The following is an 11950-nucleotide window of genomic DNA, read 5'->3' on the forward strand; positions in this document are numbered from 1 at the left end:
GTTCCCTTATTCACAAATCCAAGAGAGAAAGAAAAAAAATCTAAAATATTTAAAAAACGGAACATTTTGAATGTTCAGAGAACACTCTGAAACTTAAAGGGAACATTAGCTAAATGTTCTTAATAGACAACTCACAAATCATGCAGGTGTTTAAGTGATTCATTAAAAACAAAAAAGCACTACTCCTTCAACTCCTCTGCTTAATTCACAGTTTTTACAAAAATATGAACACATGTAATCCAATTTATTTGGCATTGAAGCTTGTTAGCTATAACATGCCCACAATGTTTGTAAAAGTTCTAGATGTAGGCATATTTAGTTAGTACTGTATAATGGTTAATGTTTAAATGGAAACCAGCGCCACTGATGGTTTTAACATTCACTGTAAGTGGGGAAAAAGATGTTGCCAATTCTTTGTGCATTGAGGGAGTCCTTTAACTCAAGAGAATGAAATTGGCAATAATTTAGAAAATATTGAAGCATTCCAAAACATCTAAAAGGCCTTATGTGTAGATGGCAGACTAATTTGGAATGAAGTCTTGAGGGAAGCCTTTGCAATAAGAATGATTCTCATTTTAATTGCAGGAATTACGCTTTGAATGAGAATATGTTTCGCATTAAGTCAGAGAAACATCATGCTGCAGATTAGCTTGAGGAAGCATTTAGATGAATCTTGACTGCAGGTCCTCGTACTGTCATCAAGTTTAAATTCAGTATGCTTGCCAACAGCCTTGTGGGGGAAAATAAATAAATAAACCTTGTTAATCAAATAAAGTTGACCAATAGAAATTCAGTATGCAAATATTAGAATGATATCATTACACAGGCAAAAGTAAAAACTAAAAGTTTACTACACTGTCCATCAAAGTTTGGAATAATTCATATTCATGTTTTTTTAAAAAGGTGTCTTACCAAGGCTGCATTTATTTGATCAAAAATATAGTAATATTGTAAAATACACACACAATTATTTTACAGTTTGATCAGAGTCTATATATCCAGGCTAATATTGTGATATTTAAGGAACACCTCAAGCTGCATTTAAGAAATATGCTTACAACTGTATGTAATCTTGCATCTGTCAATGAAACATGTCTGTGTGCGATTTTATACTCAAGGGATCAAATGTGTAAAGATGCACTAATGGTCTTTACAAAATCCGGAATATTAATTTAGAAATCCAATCCAGTTGTCTTTGTTTGCGTAATGCTCTTTATCTCTGATTGCTCTGCTTGTACAATTAATTTCAATGATATTAAAAGGCCATTTATAAAGTACAGCCTGCAGTCTTGTATTATGATAATGATAGTGCTGTGCACCTTTTTTACTCATGAATTACAATCTCACCTTTGCCATCAAGTCAAACGAGTGCATTTTTAACAAAATTACTGTATAAATTATTATTTCACAACAAAGCAAGACAGCATCATGGAAACTATAATGAACAATGACACAAATGTGCCTCCTGTGAAAGGCTTATTTTCAAACGGCTTAAGGGAAAATTTGTTCTTTTATTTGTTACCTTTTTTTTTTTTTACAAGGACAGTGAGCTATTTCGTTTCAAAGAGGGCAACATTTTTATTACAAAAGACAATAGAAAGCACTTATTGCATTTTGTCAATTGCACACTGAGGCCTAAAGGCTGAAGACATATTGCCTTTTTAAGCAACCTATAAATCACACAAGCACTTTTAATTCTGCTGGAATCGAATCAGTCAGAGGTAAACCAATGAATACACAGACTCGTATTAAATTGCTTCATATTGCAAGGACATGATATCTACATCTGGTTCCAGCTGATATTTCATTTACATCATTAATGCCACATCTGACATCCCTTCATTAAATCACTCCCAAAAAGGCACGTTTTACTTATTCATTCTTGTCTGATGAGCAGCACATGTTTGTTGAATAATGAGTCTTTTGGCTGTTTACCCAGCTCTTTGTTTACATACTGTAGCTGGGCATGGGGTGATAATTTCATTAACTGCTCGGGATATCATTGATCTCTTTCAGCTATTACAAATTCATCATTTCCGTTGGCATTCTCATAACATCTTGAGGCTGAGGAGCCTCTAATTAGAGGTAGAGGGATGTCTCATTTCGATGAATTTCACAAATGATCTTAACCCTGACACTGCTAATACAAGATTTTTTCATCCATTCTGCAAGGTTGATGGAATAGCAGTGAGGTTATGCTAACTATTTTTGTATGATTGCTTTAGAGGCATGGGTTTTATTTGAACAAAAAGCCAATACCTCCTTTTAAACCATCAGAGGAAGGCTAACTAACATTCTGAGTATAAAATGGTCACGTTTTAACCAAACTTGAATACCAAGCCATACCTAATTCTTAAAGAAAAATTTAATAAGAAAGTGTCATGCACAGAGTCTAAAATTAACACTCGCCAAGCACCAAATGAGAGTAAAAACTAGCACTGGCAAGTGTAGGAAAGTGTTACTCACCAGCTGGCTTTAATTAAATCAAATGATGTCTGATAAAGAGATATTTTTTAGTTTGATTATCAAATCACAAAGACTGTTATATTTATATAATCACGCAATCAGAGTGCAGCAATGTGTTATTTTCATAGTCTGCAGTAAATGCAGCTCCACAAGAACTCCATCACTTCAAGTTCTATGAGTTTGACATGCTTACAGTATGCATTTGAAAATGCAGCACAAAAAGTCTTCCCAAATTGTAAAGAGAATGGCTCATAAATCTGTCAATGAGCATTTCAAAATTGAAGTTTCAAAATAAACGCAGTATGGCTTAAGGTATGAAAGCAAAAAAACAAATATGTGACCCTGGACCACAAAACCAATTTTTTAAATTGAGATTTATACATCATCTGAAAGCTGAATAAACAAGCTTTCAATTGATGCATATTTTGTTAGGATAAACCATATTTTGCTGAGATAAAACTATTTAAATATCTGGAATCATTTTGTCCCATACAATATATTTTTGGCTGTTGCTACAAATATACCCCAGCGACTTAAAACTGGTTTTGTGGTCCGGGGTCACATATCAGTATTGTAATTTTACAATTTGAAATAAAATAAATAAACAAATGCCTGTTTGTATTAAATAATGCACATTTTTGCACTTCCACTGTAAAAATATTTATGGGTGGTAAATTTTCAATTTTCTGCTCATTATCAGTTGTTATTTTATATTCATGTTTTTTACTTGCATTTTTCTTGCATCACTATGATATGAAACTTCAGCTAACTGCATCACATGTGTGATTTATGAGTTCTCAGTAGGGATCATTGCTTAATTTACGGCAACTCTTTTCAATATCGATTTAAAAAAAAGACGCCGAGTTATAAGATATCTCCAGCTCATCCACAAACAGATGGTCCTGGACTTAAAGCAACAGGATAGACATACAACAACAAGACCAGGTCATTTTTAATCTGGAAACCAAATGTGCGGCCAGGCTGACTCGGGAAACATGAGGGTTTGTTAATGCACATTAGCACATAACTGCAATCCGACACCTGTCAGTCAATATTCCCACCAATCACCTGGCCTACAGCTGCTCTCTCCACCTCCGATTTTAGAGAATAAATTCAATTACGCTCTCTTCGGTTTATAGTCACATTGCCTGATCGGGACAGAGACATTTGCTTAATACAATTGCGAGACTTTCATTAAATTAACCTTTCACAATCCATTACTCACCTGCGGCAGTCATAAAATGAACCCATGTGTTTATTTTAGGGCTGTCCAAAAATATGGAAGCGAGTCAATACTCATTTGCTGCATCATTTAAAGGCATATGGTTGTCATGTATGTGCAAGAGCTTGTAATGAAACTGAGAGAACTGAGACCCATTAGAATAGAGAGTACAGTCAATATTGTATTAAAAGTTTCTTAATTTGCCTTTCCAGGCAAGATTGTAAGGGTGAAGTTTTGCTTTTAATCTATAACTTTGTTTTTGGCTGCACCTGGTCCCTAGCTGATTAAAGTACCCTCTAAAACCCTCCTTCATTTATTCGTTCAGCAATATTTCATTTGCCAGTTTTATTTCCTTTTCTAATTACCATAATGCCCTGTTGGCTCCATAGTTTCTGAGTGAATGGAATGCAATTATGCATTGGTCACCATGCTGCGATTCACGCAGACATTTTTAGCAAGACACTGGGCAACTTAAATGGCAGAGAGTTTAAGAAGCGACAAACACTAGAAAATTGGCAAAGGCGAGACTCATGAGGATCCTTCAGAATATTCCTGGAATGAGATGAATCATCTTTTCTACTTTGAAACAACGTTTTTGCTCCTAAGGGCAAGGCTGTCTGAGTTATGTGATGTTTTAATACTTCGCCTCATAGACGTTTTTTCACAGGTTTTGCTAATGAAATTGGTCCGTAGGTAGCTGTGCCTTGTATGTTTGCGGGTGGCAAAATATCCAGGAGGTACAAAAAGAGTATGGCCTCCAACCAACAAAATCTAATTATATAATAAAGATTTAACCATTCAAACAGATGACAGATATTATGCCAAATTTATATTGCGCCAATCACTTAATAAAGCATGCACTTAATGCTCCTTTGTTTTTCTTTGGCAGTAGCTTGTCCTGAGGGAAATTCAGCTTTAATCAGTCACCAAGTTAATATTGAATGACTGCAAAGGTTACTGAATGGTTTTAAGCAAGTATGACAGGAAAGCAATGAAAGATGACATCTCAGATTACCAGACGTGTAGCATCTAATTGGGGGGTAAACAGGATCCAAGCTGACGTGATTTCATATGAGCTCTCTAGGATGGAGACAAGGTTGTTTTAAGACCACCTGACAGTAGGCGGAGAAAGACAAGAATACATTTACAAATATTTAGGTTTCTTGGCCTTGTTGTTGCAGCACTGAAAAAAAAAATGCTACATTCCAGCTGAATTCACCCTTGGTGGAGAGCAATTTATATATTCATTACAATAAAAATGTGGTAATAGATCAGTTACTGCTCCATTGTTTTTCAGAGATATTACCCTGAATGGATGGCCTATAAGAGTGCAGGAAAACATACAGCACTGCGCATCATTTGAGAAGGACAACAATTATCCAAGTCAGTGGTGAAGGTCGTTCGGGAGAGAAACGGGGGAAAAAAATAAAAACGGATAGAGTCAAGCAGTGTCAAAAGGTGAGCGTTTTAAAATGTCAACGTTTCACTGGGTAGTCAACAATATAAGATTGCTGGACCGCATTTTAGACACAAGTTGCATCCGTGTCTCATTAAATTGTCATCTGTACAGAGAGGTTACGTCAGTATATTTGGAAAATGGCTAATAGGTTGCTGTGTCACTTCATCAATCTGAGTTACAAGATCCCAACAACGACAATAAGAAGGATATCAATCCTTGCATTATTGCATGCTCAGGGGATGTGTTTCACATATAAATATCCATATTAACAGACAGGATCCCGACAAATAAAGAGTCCCTTGTCAATTTCTTATTGATATTGCAGCAAGTCAGACAAACCTCGAGTTGTAAAAGCATCTTGGGAGAAGAAAAGCTGAAAAATCTTGGGCATTACTGCCTGTCAGTATTCAAATTTGGCTGAAATTGATAGCTGCATATTAAGGGTGGTCTGAATGAACCAATTCCATTTGCTAGTTGTTCTGTAGTAGCTCAGACATGTAAAACCAAACTGATGGAATCAAATCAAAGTCTGACACCTATATGTACAAATAGGAATAGGCAGGTAATCTTGATTAATGGAAAAACACAACACAATATCTGCTGTCGCCTGGCTGGCTGAAATTAGATTTCTACATGCACGTCAAGACTCAGTCAAACTGAAGTATTGGAAAACTTCAGCATCGAGGTTGTAAAACTAAACGTGTGTTATTAGCAACGCATCGACTGCGTTTATTTACTAATAGAATTACAACTTTCACAGTTGGCTGCCAACGATAATCACTAGTTTTAGAGTAAATTTACTTTCAATTTTAATCATTTCAGTCATCTTCAGGACTGAAAATTGGAGAAAAATAAAAAAAAATTAAACAATTTAACTGGATAACTGTTAACCCTCAAAGAAAAGTCCTTACGCATTTTCAGTAGTACCAGTCTGACAGATCGACTGTATGAGAAAATGTACGCCCTGTCAAAACTTCAGAACAAGTCATTTTTTAAAGAAAGGGTTCCACTACAGATGTTCAAAGATATAGGTCACCAAATATAAAATCCCACATAGGATTTCATATATATATATATATATATATATATATATAAATATATATATATATATTAAATAAATAAAAAACCTTCAGCACTGATGAAGCACTGCAAACCCATTCTCTTGAAATCAGTCATTTTTACCTCCAAGACAAATGCTCGTATGATCATATACAGGGATACATTATGGCTGGGCTCTGATTATTTTAAATCATTCTGAATGAGGGGGGAAAACGTGCCACTTCTGGTTGTGTTGAGTGCTTCCGTTTCTACAGCTTACAAGAGTGCGAGGAATGATTGGATACGAGAGAAAAAGAGAGAGAAAGACTGTGAAAAGCAGCCAGCCTAGCGTGACCCTCCTCATTCTCTGCTACACATAATTAGACTCCTAATCAAATTTCACTCATACAGTGGAGGACAAGCTGACCAGGCCCTCGGCCTCCAACTGAAAGAGCCTTCTCAGTATTCACTGCACATAATGATCTGCCCAAAGCTGAGGTGGGCTGAAAGACTCACTTACAGCCTTATACATAATTGCGTGCAGTTAAACAAGCAAGGACTCGCCAGCGTCACAGCCACTCACCGAACTGCTCCATAATGACCGGAGCAGACTAGATGGCTGAAGGACATGACTGCACAAATACATTACAGCATCTTTCGGAAGTTCTGCCTTCGTAATTTGTCTTCCTTAAAAGGGATTCACACATGTTAATGTTAAAAAACAGTAGGTATTAACATCCTATCGGCCAGGAGTAGAGTATTTTTTATAATGAGACCCAATTAAAGGTTATGGCAATGCGGTTTTGGTGAGAACGAGTGGTCATGCCTCGTGGCGCCAGCATAATTAGGAGAGAAATACCAGAGGAAAGTTCCACGGGGGAAGCCTAGACTGTGATCAAGAACCAAGGAATATTGTGACATGTTCACGGTCTCGGGAATCTCTGTGGGAAGTCGTGCTCCCTAGGGATGCCGGTGACTGTTGGCAGTAGCCTTAGGTAGGGTCTCAGAGGAAGCACAATCCTAGATTCAGCCACAAAGATTCAGTTTAATAGATGTCTCTCTTCCCATCTTTCTCACCAGTGGGCAGATTAAATGGTCCCCGTTCTCCAACGCCTTCCCCTCCATCTCAAATAAGGATTGAGGTCGTTTTCGAGCCTCTCAAGGATGTTTAACTGCAGGATCAATAACTTTGCGAACTTTTCTTTGACGTTCCTCTGGCCTTGGCGCTTCTGCAAAGGGTCATGCACAATTGTTTGGACGTTTTATTGGTCAGCATCTGTGTAAATGCATTACGCTTGGGTAATGCGAGCGGCCGTTAAAAACATGGTTGGAATTCATTCATACTTCCTCTGCTCTTCAGGTTGTCCTTCGACATATATGATCACAAGATAGAGACGGGATGATTACTGAGCCTTAATGAAGATAAATAATCAATTGCTCTAACCTTCTGCTAAAATTCAAAGACATCCTAACGTATATAGTAGTTAACATTTGAAGTGTATTAAACAAGTTCATCCAAGTTATCCTAAGACAAGAACACACTTTGGTTTTAAGTTTTAGGACAACTTTGATAAAGGGTTTTGATCCACTTCTATGAATACTGTATATTCAAGAGCATAATAGTGATTTTACTTCAGCACTTGTAAAGCATACTCTTATGATTCAACTCTGTTTCATAGTGCTTTGAAACATGAGAGTGGGGTTAAACATCCCAATCTGTTAAATTGTACTCATCCTCTGCAGTTGCACTCATAGCTATGAGTGGGTGCTCTGAATAAGTTTTATTGAAAGAGAAAAAAAAGAAGCTTTTTCTTAAACTGAAGAGTATGCTGGCCCATGGTTATGTATGGTTATCTTCATATTGTGATTCCGGTGAGAGCATAGTTTTAGGTTGGCCATGAATCATGCAAATAAAGACACTGAGAATGCATAATAAATTGTTTTGCCCTTAATGATTTCTTTTTTCTTTTTTTTCTTTTTTTGGCTCGTCTCTAAATTGAAACAAAAAAATGAGCAACAATCAGCAGTGACCATAAGCTTGTAATCGGTCATCAATCAGCAAACCCATTTTATTCTTATAATAAATCAAAGTCTTTATTATTCTAATTTCATCTTTGTGTCTTTGTGGCTCAGGAAAATAAAGAAATAAACGTGTCCTTGAAACGGAGGAATGAGCTCTTTCTAGCCAAAATATGGGAATAAATGGATAGGTGGATTTCAATGAAGAAATATTGTAATTTTGATTGCTTTCAAACATCCCGGGTGGGTATGTGCCTCTGGCATGAACCTCGAAGCAATTTTGTATTGCAAGTTATTGCAAGTAAACGTGTCAACATGCTGAAAAAGATTCATGAATCCAGCTGAAGATTATCGTTGCATATCAGGTTGTTAATCATTTAGCACACAAGCTTTTCATTTGAAATGATTCACAGTACGATGAGAGATTTAGATGGTTTCCTCAGGCTGATGAAAAGATATCAGTGACCCTTTATGTCATGTCTTATCTCATCCCTGGAAGGTTTCAAATAATCCCTTAGAATTTTTTTTTTTTTTTTCAAATATAGAATTTACCTAGCCTTTGATTATTTATTTTATTTTTATTTTTTGAAAGAAAACATATTTTTGTTATTCATCCCTTCATTCTTGATGAGGCTAATGCCATTTTTACGAATCACAGTGCAAACTGTATTTGTGTTCTACAATTACTTTTGGTCTACATTCAGAAAATCAAGTAAATCTATTCAGAAATCACTGAAAACAGGAAACAACATGGACTTAAAGGGTTGTATACAAATATGTAAATTGAAATCTTTTTGAAATTATGCTGTTTTCCTTCAATGTATTTTGATAGATTATTTTCTAATACAATGAATAGACTATGCAATAACTCAATGCAGCTTCATTTTAAACTTTGAATGTATTTGTTTTATTAAAATAATAATGTATCATATTAAACTGTGTGCTGTTTACTAAACCATTTCAAGAGTTAATTATTTCCTATGTCTTTACATTCACAGTGTTTTAGAAATTTTAATATCTATGCAAAAAAAAGCAATGCATTTAAATTGAGATTGCACAGTGACTATGTATTTGGCTGTTTTTCTTTTGAATTGACTAAGTTGGTGAACAAGATTTGAAAATTTATCAAAAAAACCACACCAATACAATCCCAAATGTATGTCCTATCAAAGATACAAAAGGACAAATTCCAAGGTAACAAGAAAAAAAAAGCAAAAGAGGACTCAGGAGGGATTAAAACCCTTCAGAGCATGTAAGATAGCCAATGTGATCTGATGCCAAAAGCAGATGGAACCATCTAAGAAATTTAATAATAATAATAAAAATAATAATGCACAAGCCAAAGCTCTCTTTACTACTGGTCCCTTTCAAAGCATTTAAATACATGTTACATTTCAGAAGTTCTCTCTTGCAAACCACACAAACACAGGCACGAGTGAGACAACCACTCAGAATCTGATACTTTCCATGCTGAACAAGGATTCAGAGCTTGTTTTCCAAGCCACCATAAAGCCGCTTACATTTTAACACCTCAGGGTAGCATTTTGCTCTCCCCAGTCTAAATACGACACATTTTTAAAGGGGGTCTGGAACTTTCTTTCAGAGGCTAACACGAATTACACTGTATTCCGGAGGGAAGGATGATGCAAGCAATCTGAAGCTGTTCCATGTTGCTTCTCTATTCTTATCATAAAAGAAAAATGGTAAAGCATTTCAGGGTTGTATGACTGTAGCTGTAAATACAGGAGATAAGACACTGATGTCCATGTAATCTCTGCTCTGAAGGAGGCACAATAAATTTAGGGGTCCAAATGGAACACATGTTCTTTTGAATAGCTCTGTCATAAACCATACTCCAAGTACTGGTATAAACTACCATTTAGCACAAAATAAAATAAAATAAAATAATAATAATAATCATAATCATAATAATAATAACATTAAACCTACTTGCAAGCTCTGCAGCTTTGCAGAAGTCTGTAAATCTTTAAATGAGGTCAGGAAAACAATAAGTATGTGCATTATTTTGCATTACTCTATCCTGGGAGGTAAATTATGTATTGCCTGTTGTAGACAAATTGTGCAGTTAGAAAAATAATGACTGTTGGAAAATTGCCTATTTGTACCCTGTATTAGGCCACAGATATAGTGTGGGATCTTTTTTACATTTATACATTTTACACAAAGCATGTGTTTAAAACTATGCATGGTGGGTAAATAAAACAAAGATTAGATAAGACAGATTTGGAGACATTTTGCTTTACATCACTTACTCACCAGTGAATCCTCTGCAGTGAATGGGTGCCGTCAGAATGAGAGTCCAAACAGCTGATAAAATTTTGCAATAATCCACAAGTAATCCACACGACTCTAGTCCATCAGCTTGTAGAGTGAAAATCTGCAATTCTGTAAGAAAAAAAAAAATCCATTTAGAAAAACCCTATATGGCTACATTTTGTATGTCTGTGTGCATTACACTTTCTCCAGTGAAAAAGTTGTCTCATTTGAATTGGGAGAAAAAAAGATAGATCAACCACAGTTTACAAATGAAATAAAATCAAAACTGTTCTAACTGATTTTTTTATTTTTTATTATATGTTCTAACTGATTTTTTATGTTAAAGGACTTTTTCACTGGAGGAAGCATTATTATGCATTACTGGCCAGAAGCTTAAAAAAAAAAAAAAAAAAAAAAAAAAATTTAAATGCCTTCTTGATGGATTTGTTTCTTACGAACACACAGCTTTTCACTTCACAAGACATAAAGGAATGGAGTGGAGATGTGAATTCAATTAGCTGCTTGGACTCTAACAACACCCATTCACTGCAGAGGATTCAGTGGTGAGCTAGTGATGTAATGCTAAATATCTGCAAGTTTGTTCTGATTAAAAATAATAATAAATAAATAAATAAAAACACTCTTGGATGGCCTGGGAGTGGGTAAATTATCTTCAAACTGGCTGAACTATTCCTTTAACTATAAGGACTCTGCATAAAATTCAAAAAACTGTGTTTTTGCTATTCTTAAAAAGCACAGAAGCTTGCATCATACTTCATATGATCCCTGACACTCTTTATCTCCTAATTAAACTGTGTGTATAATGTCAGCAAGTATCACAGCTGCTATGATTCACATGAACATGAAGTGTCTTCTGTATTTCAAGGTTTATTTCATCTTCTGGCTCTCGATTTATTTAATTGTGCAGAATAACAGTCTAGTAATAAACTCTCACATTGAAGTGTAAGATGCGTTGACAACACAGCTTTAAACGCTGTGAAAACATACAGGTACATGTCAGTATGACCATGTGGGGATGTGGTTAATTATGCGTGCATATGTTCAGTTGAAGGAGTACAGATCAAGCAAGTGGAGTCAGATCAATGCTACGTCTGCTAGGAGTTTGAGCTCTCATCAACAGAACTTCTGCTTAAAAAAATATATATATATAAATAAAACCTGTCACACGGCTGTATCACATCTGTTGTGTCATACTGTTTGTATGAGCCATTTTAGATCCTACACATACAGCAGAGAAACAGCAGATGGGCATTGTAACTCTATTTCTCTCTCTCGCTCTATCTTTCTCTGTAAGGTAATTGTGTTATACTGACAGTAATTTAGAGGTGCTTTACTCTAAGTGACAGGAACATCAGAAACAGCTCGCATAGAGTGGTGGGAACCCCTGAAAATAACTTCTCAAGTAAGACGCCCACACAGCTCGCACGCTCAAACACAGCAGTAGCACT

The sequence above is a fragment of the Carassius auratus genome, chromosome 1, assembly GCF_003368295.1.
Source record: "Carassius auratus strain Wakin chromosome 1, ASM336829v1, whole genome shotgun sequence".
NCBI lineage: Eukaryota > Metazoa > Chordata > Actinopteri > Cypriniformes > Cyprinidae > Carassius > Carassius auratus.